Genomic DNA, 18,474 nt, shown 5'->3' on the forward strand with positions numbered 1-18,474 from the left:
CCTATTTATAGGAAAAGGCCCTGGGCCTCTTCCCAAATATTGAGCGGGAAGGGCGCCAACAATTGGCCATTTTGAAGGGGAACATCTGGTACACTTATCCTGACTAAAGTTGGTCCTCGCCTGCCAAAGGCTCGGGTGGTGACGCTGGCTTGGGCTCCACAATGACTTCCTCCCTGCCGTTGGGCTGGTCTTGGTCTCGTTGCACCGAAACGGGTGCCTTTGCTTGATGCTCTCGCCTGCGCTTGCTCCCTTTGCACCAAAGAGGAAAGGAGGACACTGCGCGGGTTGGCGCCCGCCTGGCGCCCTTGGTCGTCATGGCTTACGTCACGGGCATCTCGTGAGGTACCCCGCCTTGATCTCTCCGCCTCCTCGTGAGCCAACCTGATGAGGCTGTGCCTGAGGAAGCTCCGTGTCGTCCGCCCCGCGAGGCTTGGCCCCTCGCGAGGGTCTTGGGTCTGTGTTGATGAAGATGGGCCGCGCTGGGCCCCCCTTTGAGCCACGCCGCAGGCCGTAGGCAGGCAAGTCTGGGGACCCCCGTTCCCAGAACGCCGACACGGTTTTTATAGATACTGCTCCAGCATAGAGAAACCCAACTCCTACTGATAATAAGCATATTCCAGTGGCCAAAGAACTAGTCCGCTCCAGTCCAGCAAAAATATGGCAATGCAATTCTAAGAAGCGTGTGCGTATCCTTACATCATGAAATTTTATAGCATGCTGATCATATTTTCTACATGTTTCTTACCCATCTCTCTTTTAGAAAATAAGCTTAACACATAGAAGATTTTCTGCAATGGTATCGTTTATGAGGAAAGATTCTTGCAGGAATTCTCTGTGCTCCAATGTAGATGTAAGTACCTGTTGTATATCACTATATTTTTACATCAGCATGTATTTTGTTAATCGGCGTGAATCCAACCTTTATCTGATCTAAATTTAGTTGTAGCAAAATGTATGATTAAAGGCCACAATGTTGATTTTTGCAAGGAAAACTGCCTGGTAGTTTTGCATCCTGAGCTGCATGAGTGTACTATCTCATATCAGTGGGTTTGAATACTTTGGTTCTGCAATGGGTTTTCAGTGTTTTTTTACTGTGTTGTCCAGTCGTATCCCTAGCTCTTACATCATACTCCCTCCGTCCGGATTAAATGTCGCAGAAATGGATAAAAGTGGATGTATCTAGAACTGAAATACGCCTAGACCCATCCATTTATTTCCGGATGGAGTGAATACATGTCAATATGTCATGCCTTTCTATTCTTCAGTACCTATTCCATCTCTGATGTAGCATGTTTTATAACTGAATCACCATTTTTCTATATAAGGCATGGAAGGGGAAGATGGTTATGTTAGAATCTGAAGGGTTACAAACCAGGTCTTTGCAAAAGATCCAAACGCCAGGAGATAATAAACCAACTCCATTTTTCATAGATACTGTTCCAGCACAGAGAAACCCAACTCCCACTGATAATAAGCAGATTCCAGTGGCCAAAGAACTAGTCCGCTCCAGTCCAGCAAAAGAATGTCAACTCCATTCTAAGAAGCGTGTGCGTATCCTCGCATCATGAAATTTTATAGCATTCTGATCATATTTTCTACATGTTTCTTACCCGTCTGTCTTTTAGAAAATAAGGTTAAACGATACAAGACTTCCTCCATTGGGATCGTATTCGAGGAAAATATCTTGCGGGAATTCTCTCTGCTCCAGTGCTGATGTAAGTACCTGTTGTATATCACTGTATTTTTACATCAGCATGTATTTTGTTAATCGGCCTGAATCTAACCTTTATCTGATCTAAAATTAGTTGTAGCAAAATGTTAAAGGCGCCAATGTTGATTTTTGTAAGGAAAACTTCCTGGTAGTTTTGGGTACTGAGCTGCATGAATGTGCTATCTCATATCATGCACATTATTGAATTGTACTGCTTCTCTGGTTGCCCATTCATTCATTGTGTCAATGTTTCTTTTGTATTACCTTACCTGGCTGATGATAGTTGTGCCATATTCTATTAATTTGGTGTAGGCTAGTTGCCCAAACGTTCGTTGTGTCAATGTTGCTTTCCTATTATCTGACTTGGCCAATGATAGCAATGCTAGTGTGTTAATTTTGTGCAGGCTGCTGAAGATAAGAAGACAAACTCTGAAAACAGCAAGGCAACCCCATTGTTTCTTTCCAGTAAATCTAGGCCAGGTAATATGGCAATAACTCATGATTAATCTGTTTGGTTCCCGTCCTAATTTATGTTATGATGCAGTGGTCAAGACACTCTCCACTATCAATAATACAAGCCTGCCAAAATCGCCATTTGAATCTGTTCAGTATCCTCTGTCTCGAATGCGACAGAATAAATGTATGTTTGTGAACCAATTAATGGTTGAAGCAATGATGGAAATGGTGGATGAATCAGGGGTGCAGAGTCGTGCGACACAACAACTGATCAATGTTTTCAGAGACAGTGTGGCAAAGCAGCAAGAACTTGCCCACATGCTTATGGGCGTCATCTGTGCTGAGGTTGCAGATTGTGACGTTGTAGATGGTTATGTTCTGCTCATTTATTTGCACTGGCATCAATCTTTGATTGCCCAGTGGATGTAATTTCCTGTAATATATTCTGGATGTGCAACGTTATTCCCTGTATGTCGTACCTTTGCTCGTCGTAATGGGCTCAAATTATCTAATTTGGCCTAAAGACATGAACGAACTTTAGTGGGCCCATTAAGTTAATGGGTCGTTACTAGGCCGAAAGTTAATGGTCGGCCCTCTTACCTCCCGGGTCGTTAACAGGCCGACATCGAAGCGGGCAACAGGTGACCCCAATTTATTTCACGGGTCGTTAATAGGCCGTTACTAAGTTTGGGCTACATATGGTCCAACTATACTGTAGGCCTTTAGCAGGCCGAAAGAGATAGCGGGCTTGTATTGGACCATGAAGAGCATGAGCCGCTAAGAGGCTTAAAGTCAGGTCGTCTTGTAAACGGCCCAACTGTGTTGTGGGCCTTTAGCAAGCCGAAAGAGAAACCGGGCTGGTATTGGACCATGAAGGGCATGGGCCGTTAAGAGGCCAAAATTAAGGTCCGATTACAAATGGCCCAACTCATTTATGGTCCATTAACAGGCCGAAAGGCACACAGGGCCGGGAATTGGCCCAGCACTTAAATGGGTCGCTAAAAGGCTAAAACTCAGGTCCGACTACAATTGGCCCAACTGGTTTATGGGCCGTCAACAGGCTGAAAGTGACACCGGGCCAGAAATTGTCCCAACACTTAAATGGGCCACTAAAAGGCCAAAACTCAGGTCCGACTACAAATGGCCCATCAGATTTATGGGCCGTCAACAGGCTGAAAGACACACCGGGCCGGAAATTAGCCCAACATTTAAATGGGTCGCTAAAAGGCCGAAAGATGTACATCCTGAAAATTGGCCCATCCATTGAATGAGGGGTTAACAGGCCGAAATCTCATCGGGCCGATATTGAGCCCAAATATATAGCGGGCTGTTAACGGGCTCGAACTGACGATGGGTTGCAATGGTGTCAAATCTTTAACGGGCCGAATTGGCACATCTCGTATGGGCCGTGGGCTTAAATGGACCTGACACAAGTAGGCCTTATATGGGCCGGCCTGCTAATTTTTACTGGGCCGGCCTTTTCACCGGAATGGGCCACTATTGGGCCGTGCCACATGTCGACCTATCATAGGCGCCTCCTGTCCAATGAGTGGATGACATCTGTCCCAACGATGAGCCGACACGTGTTTCCTCTAGACAATGATGATTTTACACGTGGAAAATCCCCATTGGTCGGTGCTGTTAACGGGTTATCGGATCCAAAACCCGACCCGATAGCTTAACGGCATTCCGTTACGGTGGATGCCACGTGTCGGTCACCCTTGACGAAAGCACTTCTGTGACGCGCGATTTATCGTCATGGAAGTGGACACTTCCGTGATGATAATTTTGGTAATGTCATGGAACACTTCTACGACAGCACAGGTATGACTATCTTGATTCTATCATAAATTTGTCATGAATGTACATGCATGGAAAAAACGCGACCTACTGTGACAAACATGTATCATCACGGAAGTGTATTTTTTTTGTAGTGAGACGAAGGCGGAACCAAGCAGAACCTGGCTCTTTCTGTCCTCGACGACAAGGCTACAGTTGGAGCGCCCACACCAGGGCCGAATCAGACTCTTATCATGAATCCTGCACCCTCCGGACCTGGTAAGGGAAGGGACGTGGAGCCTGCAGGCTTGGCAGGGGCGACTGTGCAGGTGGCGGAAAAGGCTGAGAGGAAGATCGGGACAGAGAGCCTGGACCCTGAGGGCGACCCAATCCCGCAGTCCACACAGCAGGAGGTGGCATGGACTGTGGAAGGCCTTTTTCAATAAGAAGGTTGTGAAGAACAGGAGGCCTAGCAAGGAGAGAGCAGGGAAGGTGGTGTCAGTCTTGGGCAAGAGAGGAGGAAACGCAAGGGAGGAGACAATAGATGTAGCAGCGCCTGGACATGGAGGGGATTGAGAACAGAACAAGAAAGCATGTGCTGCAACTATTGGTGTGGAAGGAAAAGAGGTCAGCAAGGAAGCTACCAGGCCAGGGGCTCCCGGTCAACTGGTGGACGCCGAGGAGGGCGCCCACCAGGAGCCATGACGATCATGGCATGGAACATTCGAGGCCTCGGGCAACCTCGCACAGTTCAGGAGCTAGTGTGCTTAGTGCACACCTATAAGCCCAAGCTCGTCTTCCTCTCGGAAACTCGGCAAAATAATAAGTATGTTAGGAACCTGAAATGGAGGCTAGGCCTTCGCCATTGTATCACACAACCCGGTATTGGAAAAGGTGCCGGCATTGCCCTATTCTATGATGAGAGTGTTGAAATAAAGAAGATTGCCGTGGGGGCGAGATACATCGACGTGTTGATCCGTTTAAATCCGCAAGGCATACAATGGAGAGGAACCTTTGTCTATGGTGAACCAAAAGCACACGAACGACACCACATGTGGACTTTGCTAAGAAGGTTAAAGGACACAAGCAGCTTACCTTGGTTGATGATGGGTGACTTCAACGAAACCATGTTGCAATCAGAACACTACTCAAAAGCGAAGCAGTCTGAAAGAAACATGGAAAATTTTCGTTTGGTTCTGTCGGATTGCAAAGTGTATGACCTGGGCTTCAAGGGACCGGGCTGGACATACAATAATAAACAAGATGGAAGCAGCAACATGAGGGCACGCCTGGATAGATGTGTGACATCGAGCGAGTGGTCCGACTACTTCAACCAAGCTACTGTTGAGCACATCTGCTCCTCGAGATCGGATCATCTGCCTATCCTACTGAGAGTGGGAGGAAGGAAGGAATGGAGGCCAAAAGAGAAGGGGTCTGCACCTACTTTCAGGTACGAACATATGTGGGAAAGAGTGGAGTCCCTTCGGCCAACCATTACAGCAGTGTGGAAAGAAAAGGGACCGGCGGCGAACCTGAAGGAAGTGTGTTCAAAGCTGAACCAGATGAAGGGGGAGCTACGCAGATGGGAAAATCATGACTTTGGCTCGGTAATCAAACAAACAGCGGATATTAGAACGAAATTAAGCATAATATGGAACTCGACTAGCACATCCGAGACGCAAAAAAGAGCAGATGAACTAGCTCGGAAATTGGATGAATTGCTAGTGAGTGAGGAGCTCATGTGGAGGCAGCGCTCACGTGCTACTTATCTCAGAGAGGGGGACAAGAATACCAAATGTTTCCAACAAAAAGCTACATGGAGACGAAAGAAAAATACCATTGGTAGGCTGAAAGATGATTCAGGCAAGTGTGTCAAGGATGACAAAGGAATACATGAAATAACAAATGTTTTCTTCAAGAAGCTATACGAGAAGGAAGAGGGAATTCTAGACCTAATAGGAAACCGTGTGAGCGGAGATATGAACGACGTGTTGACAAAACAGTTCTCAGCGGAAGAGATAAGTGACGCCCTTTTCAAATAGGGCCTCTAAAAGCCCCTGGTCCTGACGGCTTCCCGGGTCGTTTTTTCCAAAGGAACTGGGGGAGCTGAAAGAGGATGTCATTAGAGGTGTCCTAGAATTCTTTGAGAGTGGGGTTCTACCAGATGGTATTAATGATACAGTGATCGTCCTCATACCAAAGGGTAATGATCCGCAGTCAATCAAGGATTATAGGTCGATCAGTCTGTGCAACGTCATTTACAAGGTGGTGTCAAAATGCCTTGTCAACAGACTTAGGCCCATCTTGGATGAGATTATATCCGAGACGCAAAGTGCCTTTATCCCGGGAAGAATGATCACTGACAACGCTATCATTGCATTCGAATGCTTTCACAAGATCCAACACTCCAGAAATGTCAGAGATAATTACAGTGCATATAAGCTGGACCTTGCCAAAGCATATGACAGAGTGAACTGGGATTTCTTGGAAGGTGTGCTCCAAAAGTTTGGCTTTTGCAAGAAATGGACTAATTGGGTTATGCAGTGTGTCCGTACCGTGAGGTACTCGGTGAGATGCAATGGAGGTCTCTTGGAACTGTTTATCCCTTCCAGAGGGCTGAGACAAGGGGACCCCCTTAGCCCTTACCTGTTCATGTTTGTTGCGGATGTCCTAGTGCACTTGCTAAAAAAGGAAATTGCTGAAAACAACTTGACACCCATTAAGATTGCGAAAAACATCCCGGGTATCTCAAATCTCCTCTTCGCGGATGATAGCTTGATTTTCTTTAAGGCCGCGACTGAACAAGCCAAAACCATCAGAAGAGTGTTAACAACTTTCCAGAGGTGTACGGGGCAACTTCTCAGTGAGAGCAAATGCTCAATTCTTTTCAGTGAGGCTTGTTCGGAGGCAACTAGGGCGGGCATTAAAAATATCTTGGGAGTACAAGCAGACATCTTTGAAAGCAAGTATCTAGGTTTGCCGACGCCGGAAGGGAGAATGAAGGATGACCAATTTCAGCCGATACTGGACAGATTTGGGAAAAGATGCAACGACTGGTCGGAAAGGTTTATGTCTTATTCAGCTAAAGAAGTCCATGTCAAATCAGTGGTTCCGGGCCTCCCCACGTATACAATGAGTGTGTTTATGCTCTCCAAAGCATTTTGTGAGAAGTACGAGAGAATGATAAGAGATTTCTGGTGGGGAGACGAGGATGGACACAGGAAGGTCCACTGGATGTCGTGGGATCGTATGACTAAACCGAAAAGGGATGGGGGTATTGGCTTCAGAGATATGCATCTCTTTAACCAAGCACTCCTCACAAAGCAAGGGTGGAGAATGATCCAGAACCCTAACAGCCTCTGCGCAAGAGTGCTTAAGTCAAAGTACTACCCTAATGGAAATGTCCTAGACACCGTCTATGCATCAGATGTTTCACCGGTGTGGAGGGGCATTGAGTTTGGATTGCAACTTTTGAAAAAGGGGATAATTTGGAGGGATGGAGATGGAAAAAATATACAAATCCAGCGAGATTAGTGGCTGCCTAGAAGGGAGGGCCTCATGACGGCTGCTTTCATAAGGAGGTCCAGGCTCCGTTGGGTACATCAACTCATGATCCCGGATAGGAATGAGTGGAACGTAGACCTCATCCGCCAGATCTTCTATCCTTTCGATGCCGACGAGATATGCAAACTCCTGATCCCAAGCTCAAATGTGAGCGACCAACTTGCCTGACATTATGAAAGGAACGGAGCCTTCACAGTTAAGAGCGCATACAAGCTAGCCGCAAGACTTTCTCAACAGGAGGCCTCCCCGTCCAGTTCTACAAGGGACGCCGACGATAGGAGCATTTGGGACTTGATATGGAAGGCCAAAGTGCCGGGTAAAGTGCGGATTTTCGGGTGGCGAGTGGCTACCAAGACACTAGCCACTAAAGAAAATAAGCACAAACGAACTCTTGAGACAGACGCAACATGCAGCATTTGCGGACGTGGGGTAGAGAATGAGTACCATGCAGTTGTGGAGTGCACCAAAAGCAGAGGTTTGAGAAGGGCCATGAGAGAAGTCTGGGTACTCCCGCCTGAGAAAAAGTTCAGATACACAGGGGAGGATTGGCTGCAAGTACTTCTTGACTCAGAGAACGAGGACACACGAGCAAAAATGTTGCTTCTGATGTGGCGCTGCTGGCACCTCCGGGAGGACTGTGTGCGCAGCAAAGGAAGACAAACAATCAGATCGTCAGTCCAATTTCTAGAGAAATATGAGAAAGAGTTCAGATTGGCGGGTACAGAGATGGACATGGGGTCGGATGGGAAAACCGCCTTCGGAGGGAGGGTTCCTGAACCAATTCCTGAAGTGAACCTTAACAGGTGTTGGGTCCCTCCTGTACAAGGTACAGTAAAACTGAACACGGATGCAGCGTTCGAGGGTGAAACTGGAGTGAGTGCTGCAGGAGGAATAGCCAGAGACGAAAGAGGTAGAGTGCTCTTCTCTGAATCCAAGGGACTGCCCCCTGCAGTGAAGTGGACGAGGCCGAAGCCAGAGCAGCCCTGGTCGGGTTGCACACTCTGGCCGGCCGGTACAATGGTCGGGTGATACTTGAAATGGACAACCAATCGATAGTCAAGGAAGTAGAAGCACAAACCCAACCACGATCTGCCTGCTATGGACTGATAATGGACATCAGACGGGCAATGGGAAGCTTCTCTGCTTGCAAGATCAGCCACGTGAAGCAATGCAACAATGCCTTGGCACATGGGCTGGCTGCCCTACACAGAAGCTTTGGCGATCAGAGGCTTGATTCGGACGTCCCACCTAGCCTACAAAATCTGATGTATTCTGAATGTGTCAACCCGTAGAGTAGTTGAGCTGCTCTAGTTCTCTCAAAATGGAAACTTCCTGCATATATATATATATATATGTGTGTGTGTGTGTGTGTGTGTGTGTGTGTGTGTGTGTGTGTGTGTGTGTGTGTGTGTGTTAATTTGCAAATAAAACATAATTATACCCCAGAAAGAAACCATCAAAATACCACTTTATTTATTGAAATAAAAAAACAACTCCCCACATACCAAGCCAAATGAGTACAAGACATTTTTTGACACTCATAAACTCTAAAAACGTCTTATAAAGATTCTTATAAAAAAGTTACAGAGATAGTAGTATATAAGGACAGTTGAATACATTATCAGAATTACACTCATCTTATCATTTGGCATGAATGATGAGCTACATCAAAAAGGAATTACACCCATCTTATCATCCGAAAAAGCATGTTATTTCACACTATCCAAATGAAACCGGGATCTCTTCCCTACACCCCATCTGAAGTAGGGGTAATTGTACGTCCGCTTGCCGGGGGAGGAGGATAAATCTTGGCAAGAAGCAATCCGACGGAAACCACGGCCGACCCAAAAACCAAGCGGCCGAGGGTCCGGTCGACAGCTGCCTGCTCTTTCTCCAGCAGCCTGCAGTGCAGACGAACGCACACACGGGAGGCGATTAGTGAGCTGCTAGTATCTCGTGGCTGCAAATCTTATATGTTACACTAGTACTAGTACTTACTTCATGTACGACGCGTGGCCTAACAGCCTTTTGGCATCGGCCATCGCCGTGTCGTCGAAGCCAAGCAGACAGGACCGCCACGACCAACGACCCTGCCACGGACCCCGTAGCTTTTGAGTGTCAATTCGGAATGAAATACTAAAAAAAGACGATGATGAGAGACGGGATTGAATGAATTAACAGGTGCTGGGCGGCCTTGCCTATAGCGCTGGTGAGAGTCCGGCGAGAGAGGAGTCGGAACGCGATCGTCGCCATGTCGCAACTCGGCACAATCGATCGGGGTTTTTTTTTTTGAACAAAGCAAGGCACCTGAAAGGTGCCCAAATTTCCATTGACAGCTTATGGGATTATTACAAGTTACAGAGGCAACAGACTGAAGAATAAGAGACAGAGCCCGAAAAGAGGCTGCAATGGAGAAGCAAAGATAGGTTGAAAACTAATCAACCAGATGAACTGCAGCTTAAAGAAAAGACCACCAGCGCCGGTAGAGATGTGTTGTCATATGCTTGTGGTAACACCAGAGTCCAGCTATTCTTGCAGGCAGGAGGACCCTTACTTTGAGTGATGTTTTTAGTAGCAATACACCTTGTGTAGTTGGAACCCTGTGCCAGAGAATTGAGCTAGTTTGCGGAAAGGGTTCTGCTAATTCTCAGTCGACTGAGAATTAATGAAGTCTCAGTCGACAGGATTAACCATATGATTCGATTGATCTGTATTTGTCACTGATGTATTCCCATTGTTGAAAACCTATTGGGCTTTCTCTATTTGAGCAGCTGGCGGCTGGCGGGATGCCTTCCGTTAAGTGGGCTGTGGGCTACGGTTTGTGGTCCTTCTCATTTTTCCTTTCCTGTTTTCTTATTTATTTTCTTAATAGGTATCCCACGTAAATATTTTGTATTTTCTTTCTTGTTTTTCTGTTAGGCTTGTGTGTACAGAAAGAAGATACGCGTATTTATCTAGTTTTTTTCCTCTTTATTATTTATTATTTATTTCTCTTTTTGTGTATTTATTTTAATATGTTTTATTTGTCTGTTTTTACTTTTATTTCTACTTTTGTCTATTTTTATCATTCATCTTTGGAAGATTTAAGTTTTGTAGAAGATACATTTTGACAAGCATGAACATTTTTTATTCTCACTTGTTGTCTTTTCTACATGTTTTTTGTTTTAATTTTATTCATGTATTACACAAAAATACATTTTCACCGTGTTTATATGCCCTAATTTTTTCTAGCGTGGGTTGATAGAGAAGAAGCTGCCTTTTCTTTTTATTTTCCTTGAAACAAAGCTCATGTCTCTAACACGCATCTGTAGTTATCGAGATCTACATGTTGAATTAAGTAGGGCACCAGAAGGTTGAATTAAGTAGAGAATCAGTAGGTTGAATCAATTGCATGTATTCTAGCCCGACCGTAACTAGATTTTTTTGTTTTGTCGGAGGGGGCACCGTTAGAGGGGGCGAGCAAGTTGCAAGCCAGACAACAGCCTCATAACTGCAAGTGTCGCACCTGCCCGCAACTTGCATGCCCCCCAACATGGTTGCAACTCGACTTCTGTCGGAGGGGGCTCCGGTAGAGGGGGCGGGCCAGTTGCAAAGCCCGCAACAGCCCCGCAACTGCAATGTCGCACCCGATCACAACTACATGTCTTCCAACCCGACCGCAACTTGACTTTTCTGTTCTGTTGAAGGGGGCGTCGGAAGGGAGGGGAGCGTTGCAAGCCCGACAACAGCCTCGCATGTCCCCCAACATGGTTGCAACTCAACTTTTGTTTTTCAGAGGGGGCGTCGGGAGAGGGGGTGGGCCAGTTGCAAGCCTGACAATAGCCCCGCAACTGCAAGTGCCGCACCGGACCGCAACTGCATGTCCCCCAACATGGTTGCAACTCGACTTTTCTTTTGACAAAGGAGGCGCCTGGAGAGGGGACGGGCTAGTTGCAAGCCCAACAACAGCCCCGCAAATGCAAGTGCCGCACCCTTCCGCAACTGCATGTTCCCCAACATGGTTGTAACTCGACTTTTGTTTTGTCAGAGTGGTGGCGGCAGAGGGGGCGGGCCAGTTGCAAGCCCGACAACAGCCCCGCAACTACAAGTGCCGCACCCGACCGCAACTGCATGTCCCCCAACATGGTTGCAACTCTAGTTTTCTTTTGTCAAAAGGGGCGCCTGGAGAGGGCGCGGGCTAGTTGCAAGCCCAACAACAGCCCCGCAACTGCAAGTGCCGCACCCTTCCGCAACTGCATGTTCCCCAACATGGTTGTAACTCGACTTTTTTTTTTGTTAGAGTGGGTGGCGGGAGAGGGGGCGGGCCAGTTGCCAGCCCAACAACAGCCCCGCAACTGCAAGTGCCGCACCCGACTGCAACTGCATGTCCCCCAACATGGTTGCAACTCGACTTTTCTTTTGTCAAAGGGGGCGCCTGGAGAGGGGGCGGGCTAGTTGCAAACCCAACAACAGCCCCGCAACTACAAGTGTCGCACCCTTCCGCAACTGCATGTTCCCCAACATGGTTCTAACTCGGCTTTTGTTTTGTCAGAGTGGGTGGCGGGAGAGGGGGCGGGCCAGTTGCAAACCCGACAACAACCCCGCACCTGCAAGTGCCGCACCCGACCGCAACTGCACGTCTTTTAATCGACCGCAAGTGGACTTTTTTGTTTTGTCAGAGAGGGCGCCGGAAGGAGGCGGGCGAGTCAAATGACACGTGTTCTCACAGTGACACACATACGTACATATGTGATAAGATGACACACGTAGACATCCTAATCACGTATAGTACACTCTACAGGCCCATATCCATCCATCTGCATGCACATGCATCTGTACGTGGGCTGGCACCGTACGTCCGCGACCGCTGAAGAAAAGAAAGAAAAGGGTCGGGCCTAGTGACAACAGAAAAAGTGGGCAGCCCAGCCTAAAAATAACAGACAAACAAACAAGTAAAATGAAATAAGCCCAAGTGCTAAGCCGATTCAACCCAGCAGAAATAGAGCTAGTTAACAGGCCTAATCTACATGTGATGACATCAGCCGACTGAGACTTCGTGAAGTCTCAGTCGACTGAGACGTAGATAGACCCTTGCGAAAATCGTTAATGAGATCGAATACTATGGAAGCACACATGATATAACTGGAAAAAGGCTCCAACTACGAACCCAAACGAGAATCGTACCCGATCCGAAACCAAATAAAATCTCTACTATTTTAAAGGTTTTTTTTAAGTACTTGTGTACTATGTCATTAAACCCAAAGTGAGATTACCAAAACCAACGGTCATTTCCAACCCCAAACGTCGCCAGAGAGACAGGAGAAGAACCTCCTTCGTTGCCATACCTAGGAGGGCACCATAGTCGTAAGGGCTTTGTGAACCGAAGACCACGTAGCGGGCACATAACGTTGTGGCAATGTCGGCCGGGGTCGTCCCTGTGCCATCCCAACCTCAAATCTGGCGTCGCTCATCGATAAAGTCGAGAGAGACCATCAGATCCATCGTCCTTGTGCCTCTATCCGTGCTCCCGGTAAGCCATCTTGTCCCACGAGACGACGCCACCACCATGGGCAGCAGCCATCCTCCAAACATGAACCACACTACTCCTCGACTGCGTCAGAGACCACGGCACATCGACGGGGACAGAGCAGGAGGACACCAACCTCTGAAGGAATCACCACCCCGTTGCTTTGTCGCCGACATCCAAAAGACCTAATCCCGCCGATTTGACGAACCGGCGAGCAAACAACTCTGAGACACTACTGTGAGAGACGCCCCAAGTATGGGATTGGAGTTACCATAAAATTATTCTCCGGTGCGCTACTCCCACCACCCCAAGACGCACCTAGACAACCCTACCCTGCATGGATTACAAAATTTGCTTTATTCAGTGACAAAAATGGTGGCGAAACATGAAACATCGTAAACTCATTTTATGTGATGGTCCACCGCCACAAGGTGTTTCCTCCCGAGGCAACGCCCTCGACAACTTTGACAACGTTCCGGCCTGAAATCTGGCGACACTTTTGGGCGTCACTAGGCATGTCCATTTCCAGAGACGGTTTGTAGGGTCATAGAAAATGTTTCGTGTCAAAAAAAATTCGACGGGTTAGAAAAATAATAAAAAATGGTGTGTTGATGTTCAAAACGTAGTACCTTATAAACTAGATCGGTACTGCGCCTTGGAGCGGGGTGCCGGTCCCAACGATATTCTCAAGCAGGTAGTAATCAAGTTTGTAGGAAGCATGGTTCGACTCATATATTCAGATTTTTTGATTCAAAAAAAAAACATTCACTTGTACAACATGAGAGGGCGAGTACTCAGAGCAGGAAAATAAAAAGAAACCAAAAGCCAAACACAGTGGCGATAGAGATGGTAAAACATGGTACTACGGGTTCTTCATGTGGAATGTGACCACTTTCTCAAAGAATTATCATAACAGAGCCGGTCAACGACATGATCAAACATTAGTTTCTTTGCACGTTCCTACAACAAAATGCAATCAACATGAAAATAACTTTAAACTGACTGAATATTATTTCATAAAACCAAATGGGCACTTCTCCAACACATGTTCTGCATATTCTAATTCTGATAAAGCCAAGTACAAACCTGAAATTATGGAAATAATATCAGTTTAAAAACATCCAGGAAAATGTAAGTTAACTAAAACGAATGTCAGTTTAGCTCAATGCTACAAATAGTAGAATTCGCAAAAAAAAACTAAACACAAAAAGATATGTAATGCAGGAAATTGCTGAGCGAAAACATAAAATAACTCTAAACTTTGTTTCTGTGACCTACAACCCGAATATGTCAACGACCTGCTAGCAGCGGTCAGAGAGAAAGAGGGGGGGGGGGGGGGATTGAACAAATATTGAACTCTCTCTCTCTCTCTCTCTCTGCATGTATAAGTTCATCCTAGTTCATAACATGCAGCAGTTAATCATCCTTTCAGCAGTTAATGAACGCAAAAATACACATTTTTTGCTTGTGATGATATACATGCAGCAGTTAATGTATATATCCATAAAACAAAGAATGTATGCCTCATATTAATCATCCTTTCACACATAACTTAACATGCAGCAAAAAGATTTAATCTATAGTTCAAGATTAATGAACGCAAAATGAATGAGTCCTTTACAGTAAGGCAATTATTGATTATAATGGAGTGTGAAGACATCATATATGTAATTGATGGAAATTGCAGTCATGAAAAGCATAGAATGAGTCGAGTACCTTCTGGTTCGCCCAATTTGCCCGTGGTCATCAAAGGTGTTCTCGAGATCAAACAACCAAGTATGAACTCCCAGACTTCTGACCAAATAGCAGGGTGTACACCTTAAACCACAGAGAATAGAGAGCCGGCCATGTTAGAGATTATATAAGGAGAGGTAGGCAAAAAAGTAATGGTCTTAAAATAAAATGAGGGATGTCTCAGATATCTTTACCCTTGTCAGAATCCAGTTTAGAACATAGGGAATATTTAGGGAGCCTTGTTGCAGAAATATAGCATGCCATTTTCAATCACCCAATGTTTTTGAAGCTGAAACTGAACCGATTGGCACTATTGATTTAGCACACTTCTCAGAGATTTGAATCCTTCCCATGGCGCCTCATTCCAACTGTACGCATACCCATGCCAAATTGATCACATTTGTAGGAGAGGGGGAATAACTGGAGAACATTTGAGTAAGTCAGGAGCCTCAGGTTCAGATGCCAATGAGGACGAATTGAGCATGCCAACCACTATATTCACATAATAAGATGAACTCATGTTGCACCAAGCATCGAGTTGTGCATAATGCTTATTGAAACAAAAGAAATATACTTCTCGGGAAGCAACATTGATTAATTACATTCTGAAATATGTTGCTCTAACATCCAGGAGTGAATCCTAGATTGCTTAAGCTAAAATACACACAGTATTCTAGTTCAGTTCGACTGCTGGTTTGTTGGCAGTATATCCATTCCAAACAATCGCTTCCATTCTATTTTAGATTTGTTGGCAATGACCAAATATTCACAGAATTCCCTCAGAGAAACACTACAATATACTAATCTTAAAACAGCTTCTGCCAAATAAATTCTAAACCTCATCTAGCAACATATTTGTGCATTGCAACTGAAAGTTCGTTTAGAAAATTAGATCCCTAGAAGAATCAACTCGTAGGTGTGCAAGACGTATCTCAGCTGACCTATGCAAGTGCTTGCAGGCAACTGTTAGTGGAGCCAGCAGAACCTGGTGAACCATGAACCTGAAGCTCTTTGTCAGCCATTGCGACCTGAGAGAAATTCCTCATGATTTTCTTGCAATTCCTATAGACAATCCCTGGATCAATAAAGCTCACTCTGATTTGCTAAAAGAATAATTTACTTTATTCCTGTTTATATGTTTTGCTTACTCAGCCTAAATCAGTAGCTTTAAAATTTATTTGTGGTCTCAGTAAATTATACATCGACAATGAACTGCTATATACCACCTCTGAAACGTCTAAAACATGTTTCAAATCTGTCTCAGTTGTTCTTATTGAAGAACTGGCTACCAGCTGTCTTATTTCAAGCACCTGCAGTTCGTAGAGAAAAACAAAAGATATCCTGCCTAATGGCAGAAGGACCAACCATCCACGGAGTAGTGGTCAGGTGACCATAGTCAAACAATTCACGTACATAGTCTAAAGGCCTGTGTGGTTTTCGTGCACCAGGATATAAGAACTTCAAAAGGATATATCTACATGACCAGTGCAATGGTCCAGCCAAAGGTACATGACAACAAAAGCTCGTTACACACACTACCTACGAAGCACCTGGTACACATCATACATACGAACAGGATATAACTAACTACAAGGCTAGCAGCAGTTCCTGAAATAGATCACAAGACCTAACTTGTGCATGCGTCTACACGCATCATGATCAGGGAGGGAACCAAGCCTACCAAATCGGAACACATCAGAGAGAGAGAGAGAGAGAGAGAGGCGGGGGAGGAGACCTTGATATGGTGCATCCATGGCGGCGGCGGTGTGGTCCGAGGTTGATGGTCGCGTCCAGCTCGACGGCGGCGCGGATCCAGAAGCCCTCGCCGTGGCTGTGGCCGTGGCAGATCTGGCCGCCACCTAGGGAGAGGCCGGCGGTAGGGGGAGGGAGAGGCGCGGTGGTTGGGCGCCGGCCAGGAGGTGGAAGGAGGAGGAGGGCGCGGCGGCGGCGGCTGCCGAAGGCTCCTCCTAGGCGCGTCTCCTCCGCCTGCGGCGCCGGCAGACTGCGGCCGCATCTGGGTCAGACGGCGACAGAGAGGAGATGGAGGCGGCCAGCGTCTCCATCCTACGAGATCTGCGAGAGGGGTGGAGCGAGTGGGAGATGACGGGGCGAAGGGGGCGATGGGGAGGATGGCTGGCGGCGACGACTGCGAGAGAGAGAGAGACATGCGGGAGAGAAGCGAGGAGAGGTCGAACCCTAGGCGTCTCTTCGATTGGGGAGGAGGCAGCGAGAGGCAGCGAACCGGGAAAGGGCACGTTCCACCGGCCTATGGAAATCCCAATATTGCCCTCGGCGGGGTGCTGTATTAACCGGCGGTGGCAGCGGATATTTACCGCGAAGTGAAACTGTTCATTGCTACAGGGACTCGGTTATGATCCGGCGGCCCAAATCATCTGAGGGCTTGATCCGACGGCTAGAATCGCATCAGGAAAACGGATCGGACGGCCAGAATCCACTGAACTCTGAGGAGGCGCGGGAGTTACTGGATCTCTTATTTCTCGATTCTTCCACGTTAGAGTTCATAACATATTACATTCGAATTTTTAGGGTTTAGGGTTTGAATGCTTTTATCAAAATCCATTGATTAATTTGTCCATGCATGCTCTTATTATAGTGAACTATGAGAGCATGAACCAAAAATATGATCACATAGAAATATATTGCATTGTGTACAAGTTAATCTAATCTTCAAGCCAAAAGGTGGTCAGCAAGAAAGTTCTTTTCCTACAAACGAACACCTTTGCCTTTTGGATCATCTCAATCCCATGTCATGCAGACGCCGTCCTCTTGCATCAATAGTTGGACAGTATCCCACATGTATAAATTGCAGGAGGACATTTGAAAGAAAAAAGAACACAAGGCCATTTCAAAGATTACAAATATCAGAAATATTATAAGGTTCAAATTCCAATATTAGAAGGCCCAAATTCAAAGATTGCAAGGTTCAAATTGATATTAGAAATAAAATTCAGCTTCTTCAGAATCTTTGTCATGCAATATTTCTGCGAAAGGATCAGTCACCAAGAAGTCATATATCGGCTTCATACAAAGATTACCGAATAATTTGACATTTGAACTTTCAAAATGAAATTCAACGTCTGCAGAGCCTTTTTCATTCAGTTGTAGACGCCTGCACTGATCAGCAAACTATTCATTTATGCGCACTAAATATAGGGCAAACCTCATTACCTCGAGCACACTTGCTTTCCGAACAAAGAACCTAACGGATTTAATCTCTGGTTTGGTGCCTCGGTACTCATTCGAAGTAATCTCCGTGAAATAGAGATCAAGGTATTTGATGGGGTTGTTATATTGCACCATATTTTCTACTTTCGGGCCTCTTGTATCTACAAACAAAGACATCACATTAGTGTCTAGATGTTGTGTTGAACACTACGGGCCTCTTTGATTTGCAGGATTTCTAAAATACACGAATAGAGTGACATGTTATCTTCAATCGTTCATGATTAACATCTCAAAAAATATATGTATTGAAATCGTCAAAAATTCCTTTAGAAATCATAGTACATTTGTCATTGTAATCATGTGTAAAAGTATCAAAAATTTGAACTCCGTTGTGGTTAACAATTAATAAGAAAAGAGCATTACCTTGATGTATAGCTTCTCCGTGCACAGAAAACATCTAAGGAATCTAACAACTTGATCCTAACTGGGGCCGATAGATTGTAGTACTAAGACCTTCAATGTGCGCAGAGACGGGGTC

General features: G+C 45.9%; 1 long non-coding RNA gene across 8 annotated transcripts; it reads right to left on the reverse strand.

Annotated features, from left to right (window-relative positions):
* Window positions 1–13,722: 13,722 nt before the first annotated feature.
* On the reverse strand, window positions 13,723–16,979 carry LOC125543441. Of its 8 annotated transcripts, none has more exons than XR_007298443.1 (5): window positions 16,486–16,973; window positions 15,692–15,778; window positions 14,945–15,118; window positions 14,733–14,834; window positions 13,723–14,102 (listed from the first exon to the last, which is right to left on the reverse strand). It is a non-coding gene; the product is annotated as an uncharacterized LOC125543441 (long non-coding RNA). The 8 variants fall into 8 exon arrangements; XR_007298440.1 differs by having other exon boundaries at window positions 14,945–15,170; XR_007298441.1 differs by having other exon boundaries at window positions 15,692–15,812.
* Between the last annotated feature and the right edge of the window lie 1,495 nt (window positions 16,980–18,474).

Source organism: Triticum urartu, chromosome 3 (assembly GCF_003073215.2).
Source record: "Triticum urartu cultivar G1812 chromosome 3, Tu2.1, whole genome shotgun sequence".
In the NCBI taxonomy this organism is placed as follows: Eukaryota; Viridiplantae; Streptophyta; class Magnoliopsida; order Poales; family Poaceae; genus Triticum; species Triticum urartu.